This window comes from Corapipo altera, unplaced genomic scaffold, assembly GCF_003945725.1.
Source record: "Corapipo altera isolate COAL_440 unplaced genomic scaffold, ASM394572v1 61553, whole genome shotgun sequence".
Classification (NCBI taxonomy): domain Eukaryota; kingdom Metazoa; phylum Chordata; class Aves; order Passeriformes; family Pipridae; genus Corapipo; species Corapipo altera.
Window position 1 is genome coordinate 6,078,981 of NW_020884918.1, and position 18,215 is coordinate 6,097,195.

Below are 18,215 nucleotides of genomic sequence, written 5' to 3' on the forward strand. Positions count from 1 at the left end.
CTTTTGGGGACACATGGGTGGTCACACCCATTCTTGCTTTTCCATAGGCTGGTGGTGGGACTCAGCAGAGACCCCAGACTGGCTGCAGTGCTCACCAGGAACTTGGGCTGTCCAACACGCCTGTAGGAAGCTGCACCCTGCTTCTAGAAGATGTCACATAGCATCACAAAACAGTTTGGTTTGGAAGAGACCTTAAAGATCATCTAGTTCCAACCCCAACTACCATGGGGATGCTATCCACTAGGTCAGGTTGTTCAGGGCTGTGTCCAACCTTGCCTTGGACACTTCCAGAGATGGGGCAGCCACAGCCTCTCTGGGCAACCTGTGCCAGGGCCTCACCACCCTCACAAGCAAGAGTTTCTTTCTAACATCTATTCTAAATCTCTCCTCATTTAGTTTCAAACCACTCCCCCTTGTCATACTCAGTGGTTCCCATCCAGCTTGGACAGACAATGGCTAAAGGAAAACTTGCACCATTAGGCTTTAATCCGTCACCACTCTGGTGTGACCTTGCTGAGTGACTGATGGACCAAAGTGCTTCTGAGTCAGTCCAGCCAGGGGAACCTGCCCCCAGGCATTGCCAACAAAGTACCTACTTTGTCCAACAGCAAGAAATCTGAGCTTAGAGTCCCCTGTCATCAGTAACACCCTATCCCCATTTTGCTGTGGGGACTCTGGATGGGTTGCTTTTCCTGTTTTTACCTCTTAACATTGTAATTTACTCAAACTGGAAGCACTTAGCACCAAAGATAAACCTGAGAACCAGACAGATAACCAACCTACAAGAGACTTTGCTCTCCTTCTGTAAAGTCTAACACAAGACATCCTTGCACTCTCCACCAAGACCCTGAACAGGGCTACGGGAGGTCTGAAGTGCCAACTCTCCTCCAAGCACAAGCCTCACGTTGAACTGCACACTAAAGAATAACTCCTATGTTTATACACCTTGCTTTCACAGCACGGTGCTTGTAGGCTAGAGGCTCAAGTTCCTTCTTCTGATTCACTCCTTGAGCGAGTCAAACTGTTTATTTGAACTCGAATCCACATGAGGTGCAGAACAGCTCAGGCTTCAGCTCAGTGCCAGCTGCACTCCCATTGTCTGCCATATAAAAGCAGGTATCCTGGCACGGACACGGGAGGCACGAAATACAGAAGAGGACAAAACACTGCTTTTGTAAGACACCTGCAGAAAAAAGAGAATTAATGCAATAGTAAAAGAAGGGGGAAAAAAAAAAAAAGGAGATCTATATTTTGCTTTTCTTCCCTGTTGTCCTTTCTCTGGATCCCTTTACCTCTCGCCTTTTTGAGGTTAGGGACAGAAGAAGCAGCCTCTTTGCATTCAGCCTTTCCTCCATTCTCCACACTTCTGTATTTAATCCATGCCCTTCTGCAGATTTTTAACTTTCGATGCCTGGAGCTCAGCCAAAATCTCTTATTAGCAGAAGTTGGCTCTTCACCTGCTGAACTACAAAAAAATTAAAAAGCAATCTTATGAGAAATACAGAGCTCCTGGGAATCCTAGAATGATTTGTGTTGGAAGGGGCTTTAAAGATCATCTAGTTCTACCCACCCTGCCACGAGCAGAAACACCAGACCAGGTTGTTCCAAGCCTTGTCCAACTTGGCCTTGGACACTTCCAGGGATCCAGGGGCAGACACAGCTTCTCTGGGCAACCTGTGCCAGGGCCTCACCACCCTCACGGCCAAGAATGTGCCATCTAACCCTGCCCTCTGACAATTTAAGGCTATTAATACAGCCATTAATTTAAGGCTGCTCATTTTCTCTGGACTCCTAAACTGAAAACCTGTCGGTACAAAGTCAGACCTGCGCTTTTCATCAGCAGGAATCCTCCAGCTGGAAATCAAGGCAGTGAAGGAAATCCTGTTGAGCCTCCCAGGTGTGTGAGTACTGGACCAAAGCACTAAGGTGGCGCATCCAAGACTTGATGCATATGCACTCTTCCAGGCAAGATGCATTAAAGGTTCCTTGACTCTTTTCTTCAAGAACAAGTCCAGACCTTGTTGATTGGCACAGCAAATAGTTTCAGTAACTATTTCGCTCATGTAGGAGTTCTCTGTCATTGCAGGCGAGTGGAGTATCCACTGTATGAGGTATTTTCTCCCACCAACACCACATTCAGAAACATCCCACACATGAGCAGCAACTCACAGAAAGGAGCAATGGCAAGGAAGAGCTCCAGGCTTTGGGAAAGGAGTTCCTGGACACACGTTTTGATGTTTGAGGTATAAAATAAATGTATTGCCTTGCAAGCAGTATCTGATGAGCTCTGCTCAAGATCACATCCAAGGAGCAACAGCCCCTGGAGTACAGTAGAGAATAAATGGGCTCTAACAGGGTATTTGGCTGCTACATTAGTATTAATCCACTCAGCAGCTAAACTGTGGGAGGCTCGTGAAACCTCTGCCTTTTCCCCACTGTATCAGTGAAAGGTCTTCAGCAATTTCCATCCAAGCAACTGTGCTTTGTGAATAACGGGACAATTCATGGAGTATAATTTTATGACCTCATTCAGGCAATTTTAGCCAAATTGTGTTTTCTCTTTTGAAGTGCAGCCTTTGGTGAGGCGAGATTGTTCGCAGCCACAGAAGCAACAAAAATACACATTTTTTCATTTCCACAATCTGGGGAGTTTTGTGTAACTTATTTCCAGAATACCTGCTGTCCAACAGAACAATGCTTCTCCTCTGACAAAGCCTATAAGCATCACTCAAAGACCACAGTATCTCACAAGAGTTCAGTGGAACACAAGAGGAAAAACTCCCTAGGTAGGTATCTGAAGTTTTCCCATCTGAGGATGGGAGTGGATTAACTGAAAGGAAATTAAATAAGCTCTAAGGTCTCAGCTCACTGCTGGTACAAGCAGGTGCAAATCCCAACACAGAGCCAAAGCCACATCAACAACATCTCTCTGAAGGCAGTATGATTATCACTGTAGGAAACAGTATCACAGAATGGTTTGGGTTGGAAGGGACCATCTCATTCCAACCCCATGGGCAGGGACACCTTCCACTAGTCCAGGTTGCTCCAAGCCCCATCCAGCCTGGCCTTGGACACTTCCAGGGATGGGGCAGCCACAGCTTCTCTGGGCAACCTGGGCCAATGTTTGAGTGCACATCAAGGATGTAGGGAAGAGTTCTTCAATCTCTTGGGGCAAATTAGTCACCAGAATTAAGGTGGGACAGCACTAAGGCAGTTTGGTGAAGAAGAAAACCAAGAAACAGCTATCCTGGATCTATGTCCCATTGCTTTCCCAGTTTTCCTCTACATCTGCATCCCTTTGCCTGTTTCATCTCACAAGGTGAGCTCTTCAAATGCTGCATCCTGCAGTTCTCTGAGCCTCGAGTCCTACCTGCTGCCAGGACCCACCTACAGTGAAGAGGCTGGCCTCCCATCTTCTATCTCCTTTCCACCCCAAAAATTTAATATGAGGTTTTGCTTCATGCCAAGATCTGTATCTGAAGTAATCCTGTTCCACTTATCACAAACACTGTCATAACCAAAGCATAAGAAGAGAGAAACAGAGATGGAGATAGAGAGAGAGATCCCCCTCCTGGCATGTATCTGAGACAGGAACCACTTGTGTGCCTGTAGACCAGCAGGAAGGTATCCACCAGCTGAAGAAGGGACACCAAAATGACAGCATGGTAGGTTTTTAAGGACAAAACAGGGGGAAACCATGGCCATGATACAAGCAGCTACTTTCCAAACTACTTAAGGCAGATTAAAACACAGGAACAGCTTCTTGGCTGGCCCCTGCCTGCAGTAGACCAGCAATAGAATTTGAACAAAAACCCTGGTTGCGTTCCAGGTCTGATGCATTTAGGGAAGTTGTGTGTTGTCCCTGAAAGACCCTACCACCCCAGGCACAGCACACACTCTCACAGACACCCTTTGGCTCTCACAGTTACTAAATTTACTAGAAAAACTAAACAAAGCTGTACTTCCCAGCAATAAAATCCTTTTCTGATGGCATCACTGCAGACCCCACTCATGGATTAATCCAGAGGCTGCCCATTACCTATTAATTAGAGGACATTATTACGCAAATAATGAAAATGGATTAAACCCTCACTTATTAATCTAATACAGTCTCTTCCTTGCTGTTCTCGAATACACCCCAGGCAAGCAGCTACAATTTTTGAATCATAAAAGTGACAGTCTATGGGCTGACACTTCTTTAAAAGATATCTTTAACATCAAAATAAAACAAAGTAAAACCACCTTGTCCCCCGAGTGCACCAGCAATAACGAGTTGTTAACCCAGTCTCCCCCAGCCTTCTGGGTTGAGGGAGACGGGAGATTTCCTTCCCAGAAATCTCATCCCAGGGGATCCCGGGATGCTTCTCCCCGTCAAGCATATCTGGGCACCCACAGTCCTGGCCTGATGTATCTCTGGCCTTCATCCAAAGCAGCCTTATGGGAAATACAGAGCCCCTGGGAATCACAGAACCATAGAATCTTTTGGGTTGGAAGGGACCTTTAAAGGTCATCTAGTCCAAATTCCCCTGCCATGGGCAGGGACATCTTCAGCTAGATCAGATTCAGAGCTGGTCTTGAGTATTTTCAGGGGTGGGGCTTGCACCACCTCTCTGGGGAACATTGGGAGGCACCATTTCATCCCTCTTCTTTCTCCTCCAAACAGCCACCTATCCATGCTCCCTAACAGCACCCTATACTGCAGGGAGCAGATAGAACCTCCTAAACCACACCCTCCTCCTGAGATGCAGCATCTCCCCTGGCTGCCAGGTGGTTTTCCTCACAGTATGTGTGTGTTTTACTCCCACAGACCCGCAGCACAGCTCCGAGACAGCTTTTGAGAGCCACGTTCGCTGTCACTGTGGCAAAATGCCCTTTGGCTTACATTTTTGCCCCTTGCACTTCTTTTTTCTAGCAGAGAGGGACCTCTCTTTTCCCCGGGCTGTGTGTGTGCAGAGCCAGGGCACGGCAGGCAGGGCTGGGAGTGCTGTGCACCACCGATGTCATCGGCCGCCCAGCGTGAGGGACAGAGGCTGGACGCCTTGTTTTGCAGCTCTTGACATGACTCAGAACGGCCTGGGAATTACATCTGGAATAAGTGATTAAAAAAACCCCTGACTACTCCTCCATTACCGTGCAGGGATAACGCTCCCAGCAGAGCCATCAGAGCTGCGCCCTCGCAAATGACAGCAAAAGTAGGGATGCTGCCCGGTGAGGATGAATTACACCAGAGGTACTGAGAGCTCCTGCTCCTCCAGACTTTCCCTTGGGTATGTGGAGATAGGAATAAGGGTTTGGAAAACCCACTGTTTGGAGGGGAATCACCCAGCCTGCATTCAGTGGTGCTCTGAACACCAGCACACAGTCACCTCCTGCAAAAAGCCCTTCTCCAAGAGGCCAGTCTCCCCCTGGCCAGCATTTGCAGGCAGTAGCTGTTTGGAAAAACCTTCACAGGCATGGCAGGCATTTTGAGATGGAGGTGCCCAGACCCTCAATCATATTTTATATCTATCTCAAGCATTAAAATATGCAGCTTGGGTTTTCTTGGTAGGGAGGGAATCCTGGTGGGAGGAAGGAAACAGGATGATTTCAGAGGAATAAATGAAGAGCAGAGGAAGGCTTTGAAAGGGAAGGGAGGAGGCCTTTTGACTAAAAGCAAAAAAAAAACCCAGCAAAAATAACTTGCTCAGATGGTGTCCTGGGGATTTGGGCCCTAAAATTTCAGCTACCTCCACCTACAAAGGAGCAAAGAAGCCAAAGCATCAGACAGACCTGAAAGATCTACCCCTGTGATCACTAGTCCACAGGCATCAGCTGGCTTTACAAATCACTATCACAAGGACTAGATGGCAAATTCCCTTTTATTTTTCTGGAAAGCTCCACACTGCTGCAGCCCCATCTTTCCAGGTGCCCCATAAAACCTCACAGAGCTTGGGAGAAAAGCATCATTTCTGATCTCCCAGTTGTGAAAAAGAGCACAGGAATTCAATTACCAGATAAACACACTTAAACCTATGTGCTTGGGTAGTCCCCAGATGGGATTAACTCATGGGCTTCATAGCTGAGGACCAGGTACACGGGGATTCCAGCCCTTATTTAGGTACCCACCAAAATCAGTTTAATGCATCTCATCTAGAGTGGCTTGGTCAAGGTTGTGCATGGAGCCTGAGCAGAACTCACACCATGGAAGTCACCAGAAATTCATTGTGAAGAGCCCATAGAGGATTTAAAAGGGAAAATAAAACCATTCTCCCTCTCAGATCTGATTCAATGTGCATTAATCCAACCCTGTTCTGTTCTAAGACCCCAACCCATCCAAGCAGCTGGATCTCAAGCCTTGCCCTTTGCTCATTAGCAGAAATTAGCACCACAACAAACATTCAGCTCCAGTCTCCCACCAGATGGGACTGAGCTGTGTGCTCCTCCCTCGTGCTGCCCATTCCAAGTCCTCTCTTTCTGGAGCCACTCCCACCTGCCGCCAACTACATCGTACACGATCATCCCACCTCCTGACTGATTAATAATCATTAAGGCTGAAAAAGCCCTCCAAGACCATCAGAGCTACCCTCTGACTGATCCCCATCTTGTCACCCAGTCCAGAGCACTGAGTGCCATGTCCAGCTGTTCCTGTGTTACCTCCAGGGATGGGGACTCCACCACATCCCTGGGCAGCCCCTTCCAATGCTTAACAGCCCTCTCCATGAAGATGGACACTCCTTGGCTATACTTAGGTTAACTGGATGGCCAGCAGTCTAAGTTCCCCATCTCTTTTTCACTGCCCCAAAACTCTATTCATCGGCCTCTTTCATTGCAGGTGATTATCCCACCCACCCCAATCTGCCACTGCGTTCTATAAAGTTTGAAAAGATCAAAATAACAATCTCCGAGGCCCAGAGGAAAATCCAAGCCATCCCTTGTTTTGAACTTTGTGTGTATTTTGTACAAGTTTTATGAGGCAATGATCTAAAAGTTTGGATAGTTGATGCAAGTCAGGGTCATTTCACTGCAGACTTTAACATCTTCCCCCTCCTTACAGAGGGAGACATCAGAAGAACCACAGCTACTGGCTTTGGGCACTGGCTGAAGTTGTGTCACTACAATTACCCATCCATACTACAGAGAGGTCCACAGACCTTGCCAAGAGAGTATATTATCATGCTAGGCCAGCCACTACTGCTTTACTTGCAACATCAAAGACAATCCCTGCCCTGGAAAAGCAAGGAGGTGCTCCACCAACACAGCAGTGGAAACACAAAACCTGGAGGGACCTGTTGTGGTCACACAGGGAGGTAGTGGCCAAAGGAGGGAGACACCCAGGCGTGCCCCCAGGGGTACCCCACCTCCTGGGATGCATTTCAGTCCTCAACATCAGCTTTTTGCTACCTGTCCTCACCTTATTTCCCCCTACAGACTGACTTGTCTGTAGATACCTGCCATGCAGCAACTGTGGGGATCAGCAGCATTCCCATCTGCACATAAGAGCTGACTGATGCCAGGATCCAGGAGGCATCACAGAGGGGTTTGAGTTTGGAGCAACATTTAAAAATCATCTAATTCAAACCCCTGCCATGAACAGGGACATCTTCAACGAGATCCCCACCTATCCTGGCCTGGAATGTTGCCAGGGATGGAGCATCCATCACCTCTCTGGGCAACCTCTGCCAGTGTTTTGCCAGCCTTATTGTAAAAACCTTCCTCCTTGTATCTAGTTTAAATGGACCATCTTTCAGTTTAAAATCCATACCCCTCGTGATATTGCAACAGGCCCTGCTAGGACTGTCCCCATCTTTCTCATAGCCCCTTTAGGAACTAGAAGGGGCTCTAAGGTCTCCCTGGAGCCTTCTCTTCTCCAGACTGAACAACCCTAACTCTCTCAGCCTTTCCTCGTGGGAGAGGTGTTCTATCTTATCTACAGTCCCCTGCAAGCCAAGGTGATCTCAGCAAACTCCAGCACGTGGCAGAGGGACACATAACAGTCTGTGCTGTGGGACAGTGGTCCAACATGAGCAAAAAAGTGTGTGCAAGTGTGCTTGTGAGTGCCTTTGTGATTGTGTGGGCACATATTGTGCAACCACCTCCTCCCAGACTCATACGTGCATCTTCCCATCTCCTCCAACACCAAGCACAGTCCTGCCTGGATGTAAATCCACACCAACTCCAACACCTTCATCGCCCAACGCTGTCCTTCTGCCCACTTGGGCACCACAGAATGGGAAATGGCCTCGAAATAATGACTATAATTACAGTTTTGTAGGTCTTAAATGCAGCAGAGAAAGACAGTCCTCCTCTTCACGACATTCCCAGTATGACATATCACAACAAACAGCCCAAGGGAAATCTGTGGAGCTGGACATAAATGTTTTAATGTGCTCATGATAAAGCTTCTCAGTACTTACTGTCCACTGCCAAGAAACTGGGCTGCTCCTCACACTTGCATCACTACCCAGGCATGCATCCTCACCTGTTGTACACCAGGAGTCCTGCAAAATCCACCTCCTCTCAGGAGTATTTATGACTTCACACTAAAAGAAGGCTATGTTTCTTTTCTGTTCCATTTAAAATAAAATAAAAAATTAGAGAGTGGACAGACAGCTATGAATTTCTGAGGTTTGACAGCCCATAATCAGAGATGAACTTGCCCGAAATAGAAGGAAGCAACCAGGAAACAAGCCCCTGAACTGTTTCACATTCATTTTTAGCAAGCAAACCAGGTGAGTGCAGCAACTGCTATTTACCCTCTGAGTCACGGGAAACAGCACCCAAAACAGATGCCTTGCCCAAAAAAAAAAATTATACAGACGATTTGAGGCAAGTCTCAGGGCTTGCAAGTTCCCTGTGAAATCCGGGCTTGGGACTAAGAGGAGCTCCAGGGCTGAGGTCAGGCTCCTGCTGAACACCTGCACTTAGCAACGCATCATTGACCGAATTCTGCCCGGGGCATCAAAGCCCCACAGACGTCACCGGCTGCACAGTCTGGCCCAGTAACCCGTAATTTCTCTGTAATCAGAAGCAACAGGGTGAGAGTTTTAGTGGCCATACATAATTCATGTCTCCTGGCACGGCTGGGAAAGCGGGAGATGAACACACCACAGCCGGCAGCGAGGGCCGCAAACGGCAAGGAATGGGACACCCCCATCACCAAAGACGAGCTCCAAAGCGCCCTGCAGCACCCCAAAGGAAACTGGGAGAGTAACCTCCCCTCTCTCCCTGCTCCCCCGCAGCGTATCCCAGCTTTTCCCCCCCCCGCATTCCCCACGCAGCAGTAACACATGGATAGTGTAACACTGAGGCTGGTACCTACATGCTCGTGGGTGTCTGCTGCTCCTCAGCACGGACGAGGGCTGAGCATCTTGGTCCCACACAGCCCCCCTCCGTCACGGAGTAAGAAAAAAGCCAGTTGAGTAGTTGATCAGCTGTAAGCACCATTCAATACTTCAAGTATGACACGCCCCACACCCTCAAGGTCTCTGTGGTAGTTTGAGAATACCCCATGGAGTTGCTCCCTTGCAGCCTATTGCTGCTACTTATTTTCCCACTCGTATTGCCAGTCCACCATCGGCCTCATCATGATCATCACAGCGTGTTTCCTGCTATGTGACCTCCAGTAGGCACCCCCAGACACCAGATTCAGCCCTCACCCCTGCTGTGACCCCCTGCCCATCCCCACACCCAGGGAAGCTGATTTTATTCCATTTTTCCATTTACTCTTCCCCAGCCCACTCTGATCTTTCCCTTGCTCTACTCTTGCTTTTGGACATCCCTGGAAACTCCTGAGAGCAAAACTTATACCAAGTTTTATACTATTCCAAAACACTCTTCTCCCTAAAACTATAATAAACTCACTCTACCAAGGGCAATCACACCCTTCAGCTCCCACGGCTTTCCAGAAAGAGATTTCCTCACCTGGCCACCCATGGGTGAGTTTCACACCAGGGCCAAAGCTCTACCAGGTCCCTTTCACATGCAGAGTCTCAACTCCACTGTCGCAGGAGCTAAACTGGAAGCACCTACCAGGGACTCCTTCCTCTGTTTTATATCGAAACAAGACAAGAGAACAGAAGACACAAGACACAAGACAAGAGAACAGAAATAATACAGGTCCACCCATCCAGGACACCGACCATGATGCCATCAGGTCACACTTGGTGAAGCAGAAGCTGCTGCTCCTTCAAAAGGTTCCTGTGAGCCAAGGATGCTTGTTGTGGCAGCTGCAACCCAAGCACCAGCAGCAGGAACCTTCTGCTGGAAAAGGGCAGCCAATACAACTTCCCAGAAATGGGGGTTAGGTCCTGCTGCAGCCGAAATATCTGTGTTTCTCTGGGACGAGGGCTCTCCACCTGGCACACAGTCTCCACTGATCTCCAGTGATCACATAAATATCAGCCCTGATTGAACTGCACAGGGCATGACATTTACCACCAGGATGTAACCTTTGCATACATCTCCTTCAAGTGATTAGTGCTGAGCACACCCCGTGCCTTTTAGCCATCACTGCTGAATGATGATCAGATTAAGTCATGACAGAGCTGACGAAAAATGTGTGAACAGAGTACGCGGAGAGCACCAGCCAGCACTTCCCAGCCCAACCACGAGCCAAGGGCAGCGGGAGGAGCAAGGAAAGCATCAAGATTTTAGGTTGCCTAAGCAGAGCATAACAGGCAGTCAACATTGAGTGACATTTGCCACTGCAAATCCTGACAGTAAAGTAAGAGAAAGCTCTTCTGACAAGCACCTCGGGCTGTAAACCTCAGCACATCTGGGGAAGCCAGCACGTGGAAGAGATGAGGGCAGAAGGCACAAACTGGGACCCATTGGAAAATCTCTGCAAGAAATGGTTTCCTATAGAAAACAGGATCTCTACCAACAGCCCTCTTCACACAGAGAGCTTAAAGTGCTGCTCAGGAGATCTGTTTTCACAAATTTCACCCAAAAATTGAGGTCTGGTCTTGGAGAGGAAGACTAATGTATCTCAAGCTTTGCTAAGGCTACACCTATCTGCTCAGAGAACAGGAAATGAGACCCTTCCCAGGCCACCAACAGCATCACTTACTTTCTCCCTTTCTTGTTCTGAACCTGTGCAACCTGACAGTTATCACACAACTTCTTCAGTCCTCCTCCTACCTACCCAAGGTGCAGCAAGGGGTGAGCCCCACACACTGACTGGGGTGCAAGACCCTGGAATGATCTTGGCCAAACCATGAGTCATTCCTCATGTCATTTGCATACATGATTGATGGGGACCCAAGGAGAGGAAGAGGATTTCAGAGGGGAAAAACACAGTGACAGCTCCTCAGCTTGAATAATCTTCACTGCCACTGTCACCAGCCACGGGGCCACTACTAGCTCTCCCCTTACATGTTCCTCCTCAGTCCCAAGACCAGGCAGACACAAACACTTCTGGCTCCCCAGCAAAGACGGCAGCTTTGGGAAGTGCACCATGCAGCAACACCTCCAAAAGACCTGTGTCCTTCACCCCATTCCATGTCCTGGGATACCAGCACCCAACATACACAAAATACAGCCCCAAGTCCAAAAAAACAGTCTATTACCTAAACCCTCCATCCCCTCCCCACACACAGAGCAGATCACAGACATCACTCTCCAGGGCATGTTTGGTATTGGGCTATAGGGGGTTAAACTTTATGTGCTCAAACCCAACATTTTTAAACCCAAAAAAGGAGGTGGTGGGAACATGTGCCATACCCCAAGCTCTGCACTCCTATATTCAGGGAGATCTCACCTGAATTCTTATACAAACCTACCCAAGCCCCCGAGAAAATTAAAACAAAAACTAAGGAAGCGAAAATAAAACCTGACAAAATTAAAATTAAATCTAATGGAAAAAAAAAAGAATTAAAATAAAACCTAGGAAAATTAAAACAAAAACTACCTCCTGCAATCTGACGGTCCCTGGATCAGTTGCTGTACGTCCTCGGGAGTTTTTGGGGAGGACACCTCCACACCAGGAAATAATCAACCGTGTCAAAATGACTGCACCCCATCTTCTGCCTGCAAGAGCTCCGGCTGGTGGGATTTTTTTTTTCCTACAGCAGTTTGACTCAGAGGTCTGGCCAGACTCGCAGCTCTCAAATTCGTTTAATAAATCATCTCCTAACCCCGCCCAGAAGCAAAAGGCAAATCTGTGTCTCCCAGGCACCTCCTCATTGGACTAACGTGCCTCTTGCTAATGACCCTGCGAGGAATAGCACGGCTCGAGTGACGTGTTTATGAAGATAAATATTTTAACTTCACAGTTAGCGCTGTAAACTCGTTCCAGACGGAGAGTCTCTTAAGTTGGTTCCAGGAGAAAATGCCTCGATAATTAATTTTTCTCCTTTCTTTTTTTAAATTTTTTTTTCTTTTTTTTTAAGGCTATGAAATATTAATTGCAGCAAAACACGTAGCAGTGTCTTTCAGGTGCAATTAGTAGCTGCTGGTGGATGAAAAAAAACAAAAAACCTGGCTGGTGAAGCCCAGGGAAGGGATGAGAGTGATTTCTCCCCTCGGCAGAGGGAATGCAGTGCTCTGCCCTATCTAATCTCACTATAGCAACGGGAAGACCTTGGCAACCCTGATCTTTACAGTTATTAAGATGGGAGCTGGAAGAGTCGGGAGCACAGTGCCGAGGGATGCTCAGCCAAGAGGCTGACTGCCGAGGAAATAAAGCATCCTCTCTCACTTGGAGGGGGGTGAAGGGTCTGCCAAGATCTTGGAGGGGTGGAGACATGAGCCCAAGGCTGGCTCCCCAAAACTTTCTTGTGGTGGCTTTTTATGCCAAAGGGGAGACATGCATTTCCCCACCACACCCTGGAGAAGGCTCTGCTGCTCCTGTAGCAGAGGAGGCCACGGAGATGCTCCGAGGGCTGGAGCCCCTCTGCTCTGGAGCCAGGCTGGGAGAGCTGGGGGTGTTCAGCTTGGAGAAGAGAAGGCTGCAGGGAGACCTGAGACCCCTTCCAGTCCCTATAAGGGACTTATAAGAAAGACGAGGACAAACTTTTCAGCAGGGCCAATTGCAAAAGAACAAGGGGTGAGGGTTTTAAACTTAGAAAGGGTAGGTTTAGACTAAACAGAAGAATGTATTTTTTCATGCTGAGGGTGGTAAGGCACTGGCACAGGTTACCCAGAGAAGTCATGGACACCCCATTCCTGGAAACATTCAAGGTCAGGCTGGATGGGGCTCTGAGCAACCTAATCTAGTTGAAGATGTCCCTCCTCACAGCAGGGGATTGGAGTAGATGATCTCCCAACTCAAACAATTCTATAATTCCCCGATTCCCCAAAAGTTCCGAGAAGAAGATGCTGCTCTCAGGAGAGCATCAGCCAGATGCTCTCCCTCAGCCCCCAGATTCAGCTACGAGGACGTGCCCAGACAGGATGGGGACAAGGAGGCTCCCCTATAACTGCCACCCTGCCTTGGGCTGGCACAGACCTGCCCCACTGCCACCTCGACACTGCCTCCAGAGATTGTTCGCTCTCGGCTCCCGCCAGGATGATTCACCCTCAAATGCAAAGGCATGAAGTGCTCAGATCAGTTTATTGCAAAATACTACATCTTGGGGACTGCCTGGCCCAGAGCCACTTCAGTCCTGGGCTCCCAGACAGCAGGCACAGCCCCAGGGTTAACCTGGATGCCCCTCTAGCTCCTGGCCATAGCTTGGTCACACCTGGACAGAGCAGAGAGCTGTAAGACTTCTCCCCTATCCAAGAGGAGCAGTTCACTAAGACCTCAAGTCCTGCACCACCCTTTAAAAGGGTTGCTAGGCTCTGCAAAGCCAGACCCTGCAGCTCACAGACCAGCCCTGAACATCGCCCACCCACTCTGTTCCATCATCTCGTCATGACAGACACCCACCAGAACAGGCTACTGACTCAGGAGGACTGGTTGGGGGCTCTCCAAGGACAAATTGCTCCTACTACCATCCACATTGCTAGCAGAATAATAATAATAATAATAATAATAATAATAATAATCCACAATAAACTTTGAGATATCGTGAGTCAGTCTTTTTGGTGGCAGAATATGTATTTTTCTCTAGCAGTGCTCTTGGCACATCAAAGTCCTGGGATCACGTTCCTCCCGCTGCCTGCTCTACTACCAATTTCCATACAAATTCAGCTGTTTCTTTTCTACCAGCAACTGGATTAGCCCAAAGTTTCTTCATCAGCCTCTGAAACACTGCCCCACAACCTAACCCTGCATAGGTGCACATCCCCAACTCACAGCCCTTGCTCTCCACGTTCTGTCTACTCCTCACCAAGACTCTCCTCACCACCAAAGTCCCCATCTGACCCTCAACCACACTCCTCATGATCCCAGTGTTAACTTGTCCAGAACTTTACCAGCACTACAACATAAAGCAGACAGTTGGGTCAATTCCAGATGGAATTGGATGCTGATGGGCATTCGTTTCATCCCAAGAAGAGAGGAAGCTGCCACCATTTGACTTAGCTCTGTTGGGTGGAAAATGTCAGGGTAGACAGTGTTAAAATATCATTATGAATGGAGAAGCAGCAAAAAAAAAGGTTAGATCAGACAAAATGGAATTCCATTCAGGAAAGGAAGGTGTGTAAAACTTAAATCTATGATCCCCACCCTTCAGTCACCTCTTCAGATCCTGTATATTAACCAAGCTATTTGGAGGTCTGCTGACAGTCACCAATCTGGATAGATCCAAGCCCTCAGGACTCTTCTGAGTGTTCAACAGTGGTTTTGCTTGCTTCTACTTTTTTATTTTTTGACTGGGCTGGAGAGTACCTCCACCAAAACACACATGGTGCCCTTTAGTGCACATTAAAACCGAAAGCTACGGGAGACAAATGTCAAGATTTTAATAATTAGACCTTGTCTGGTCAAAACCGGTGCACTGCCACCCTCCCTGTGTCCCCTCTGCCCAGACAGGGATCATGGCTGCCAGCAGGCTGCCAGACCCCGTGCCAGCTGTCCCAGCAGCGGGAATCTGGGGGATGCTGCCAGGTAGAACGGCGGCGGTAAATCAAAATACAGCGAGACAGTGTGTCATCCCAAGAGGCCGTTTCAGCCTCAGACACCCGCCAGCACTAGATACCAGGAGGCTCTTTATCTTGTCACCGCTGACTAAGAGCATCCACGGCATGACGGTACCACGAAAATACAGGTGACGGGAAATGGCCCTTTTCCAAGGAGGACGGATCTTTTATTACGTTCTGTTTATCTCCCGTGTTGCCAAAGAGAAAGCCATGAAGCATGCGATCCTTTCAGGTTCTCTGAATCCACTTAGATTTTATCTCTGGAGCTGGAGCTTTCCAGGAATGAAATAGCTGCAAGACACAGCGTGGATGAAACGAAATCAAATAGAGAGCCTCCAACATGAAAGGCAAACTAAAAGGATGACAGCACTAGTTATACGGAAGGAGAAATGAGGAGGAAAGGAAATTAAAAGCAATTAAAGGGAATTAATTAGAAGGTATGATGGAACTATGAAAGAGGAAAAACAGCTATGCAGAGTTCACTAAATACCCCCAAACTTTTAATTGTTGCACTTGGAACTGCAAGCCCTGGAGGTTCAAAACCCCTCTGGCAGTTTCCAAATAAAAAAAAAAAAATATTCCCATGGCTTAAACAAATCACTTCTTTGCCTCTAAGTCTGAATGGCAGACAAGATTCTGAGCTTCTCCTCCAAACCATGAAGGTAGAAGTGCATCCTGCTCTCCTCTTCAGTCCACCAACCAAAGTGGACAACCCACACCAGCACGTGATACCAGGAGCTTCAAGCAGAGTTGATGCTGTTGTCCCAAGCATTGGGTTTCATTATTTCCATCAAACCAATGTTCCTGGTAGTTTTCACAAGGCCCTGGGGGTCTGTGCTTGAAGTTACCAGGATGAAACAAAGCTGCTGGGTTAGTCTGGGAGGGCATGGCTGTCAGCTGGAGCATCTCACCTTTATTGAAATGCACTGCCTGCATTTCCCACTAAAATCTAACAGTCCCTTTTATAGGATCCCAGAATGCTTTGGATTGTAAGGGATCTTAAAGCTCATCTCATTCCACCCTCTGTCATGGGCAGGGACACCTTTCACTAGACCAGGTTGCTCCAACCCCCATCCAACCTGGCCTCAGACACTTCTAGGGATGGGGCAGCCACAGCTTCTCTGAGCAACCTGTGCCAGGGCCTCCCCACCCTCACAGAAAAGAATTTCTTCCCAATCTTTAATCTAAATTTCCCACCCATCAGTTTAAAACCCACTCCACTCATCTTCCCCAGTTCTGAACCCAAATGAGGCTCTAAATCAAAACATTGCCACAAAAAGGGCTGCAGAAAGCAGGAGCCCCTGGTCTTTCCAGACCTTCCCTTTGCCAACTGCCTTTGTTTTAACCCTGACAACTAAAAAAGTTTCCCCTGGAGATCAAAAAGTCCTTTATTAAGGGAATAGTGTTGATGGCTGGGAGGAACGACAAGAGGTCATAAAAAAAGCAGGCAGACACTGTTTGTCTTGGCCTCCTGGATATGTATTATTTTCCTGGGATGCAAGCTCCAGCCCCACGCTGAAAGCAAGGATGCATGAAACAGAGACAGGGCTGCCTTGCCAACGTGGAGTTTGTTTCGGAAGAAACTCACCCGGCATTTCCGTGCAGGAAGGAGACAGCAGGGCTGCAAAGCCAGAGCTGCTGGATGGTGCTTGGAAAGCACCAGCCAAACCCTTCAAGCTGGGGGTGCATGCACAGGGTCCATGCAGCACCCCAAAAAATCCAGATGGGGAGATGGGCAAAGTCTAAAGCTCCCTATGGTCTTTCTATGTTCTCCATCCATCCACCCATGCTCAACTCCATCAGCTGCAAGGTAGGTTGTGTAAAGGGATACAGAGACTGTGCAAAAGGCTCTGCCTTCATCCCCTGCACCAGCTGTGCCGCCCCCTCTCCACTCTGCTGTCTTCAGAAACCCACAAAGTCCTGATTGTGCTTTTTTAAGTGACCTCACGCTGATTTACACAACAATAACTGTGTTTCCAAACATGCCAGCTTCAGGCAGCTTGCCCCAGTGACAAAACCACACTGCTCCTATGAAAGGGAGAACTTCATTATCAGTTACCCAAAACAACTCAGAATTAAAAAGATATCTTCTCTATATTAAAGGCACGGTTAATGTGACACAACAATCCATCCATTTTCAACCCCAGTCCAGGGAGGAATTTTTTCTATTTTCTTTTTTTGCTTGCAAGACGGACTGTTTCATACTTTGAAGTTAATTGTAACTATTTTGCTTCATACATCACTTACTCAGGAAGTTACGGGCCTCCCAGATCTCCCCGGTTTATTTGGGACCGAGGTTTGAAAGTCACAGCTGTCTCAGGCCCAGCTTCCATTAGGGAGATTAATCTTCCCCGAGATGTGTCTGTGGGAAGGTCTGAATCACAGGGCTGGATCCTGCTGTCGGTTACGCGGCGTTAAAGGAATTGCGAGAAGGGGAGGAAAAGCAAAGCTGGGCAGGACTGATGAGCATCAAACCTCCTGCTGCGGGACCAGACAGGGACGTTTGGGACATTTGAGCAGAGTATTTATGCCCCATGCCCTGCTCCAGTGCAGGATCCGCCAGGCACCAGGGCAAGTCAATAAAATTAATAGCAGTAATCAAACTGTGTTTGGAAAAGTCAAAAGGGGCATCAACCAGCGGCTGTGCCTACGTGATGGGATGAGACGGTTTCAGCTGCTGGTCCCTGGTGATGCTCACGGAGACCCACTGCTGCTCTGGGGTGTGATGTGACATCTGTGCCAGCCTCCACCCCTAAATTAGAGGAACCTCTCATTCCTCAGTGCTAAAACAACTCAAATAACCAAGCAATGAGGGAACAGCCCATCCCATGGCAAACACCAGGCACTGCTGGGACAAGCAGCTTGTGAACAAACCCCTTCAAACAGCCAGCACCTCCTTCCCCTGCCAGCCCTCCCAACTTGCCATCTACCCACAGGAGCAAAATAATTTAGCTTTGGGCTTTTAGTTAAAAGAGAACAGCACTGAATCAGGTATTGCCATCCTTCCCAAGCAGCACATTGAGAACAGAGGTGGCACATACACGGGATCACAGGCCAATTCAAAGCAAACCCTGGAGAGTCACCAGGTAGTTCTTAGATACTCCTAAACACACAGACACCAAAGGGACAGAAGGAACTGCCTGGCAGGGGAGGAACTGGAACAGTTCCAGGGCTGCACTTGTGAAGGGGAGTTGGTACTAAGTGAAGGGCTG

General features: G+C 48.2%; 1 protein-coding gene across 4 annotated transcripts in view; it reads right to left on the minus strand.

Annotated features, from left to right (window-relative positions):
* The window catches only part of ZBTB7C (zinc finger and BTB domain containing 7C), a 128,132-nt gene extending 119,595 nt beyond the window's left edge, over positions 1-8,537 (minus strand). Inside the window, exons 1-3 of one of the 4 annotated variants that reach the window (XR_003529787.1) lie at positions 8,459-8,537; positions 1,293-1,465; positions 1,011-1,183 (exon numbers count right to left, since the gene is read on the minus strand). The gene's annotated coding sequence lies outside the window, so the exon portion shown is untranslated. Of the gene's footprint in view, positions 1,184-1,292; positions 1,466-8,393 lie in introns of those variants that run through there. The other 3 variants (XR_003529789.1, XR_003529786.1, XR_003529788.1) reach the window with 3 other exon arrangements.
* Between the last annotated feature and the right edge of the window lie 9,678 nt (positions 8,538-18,215).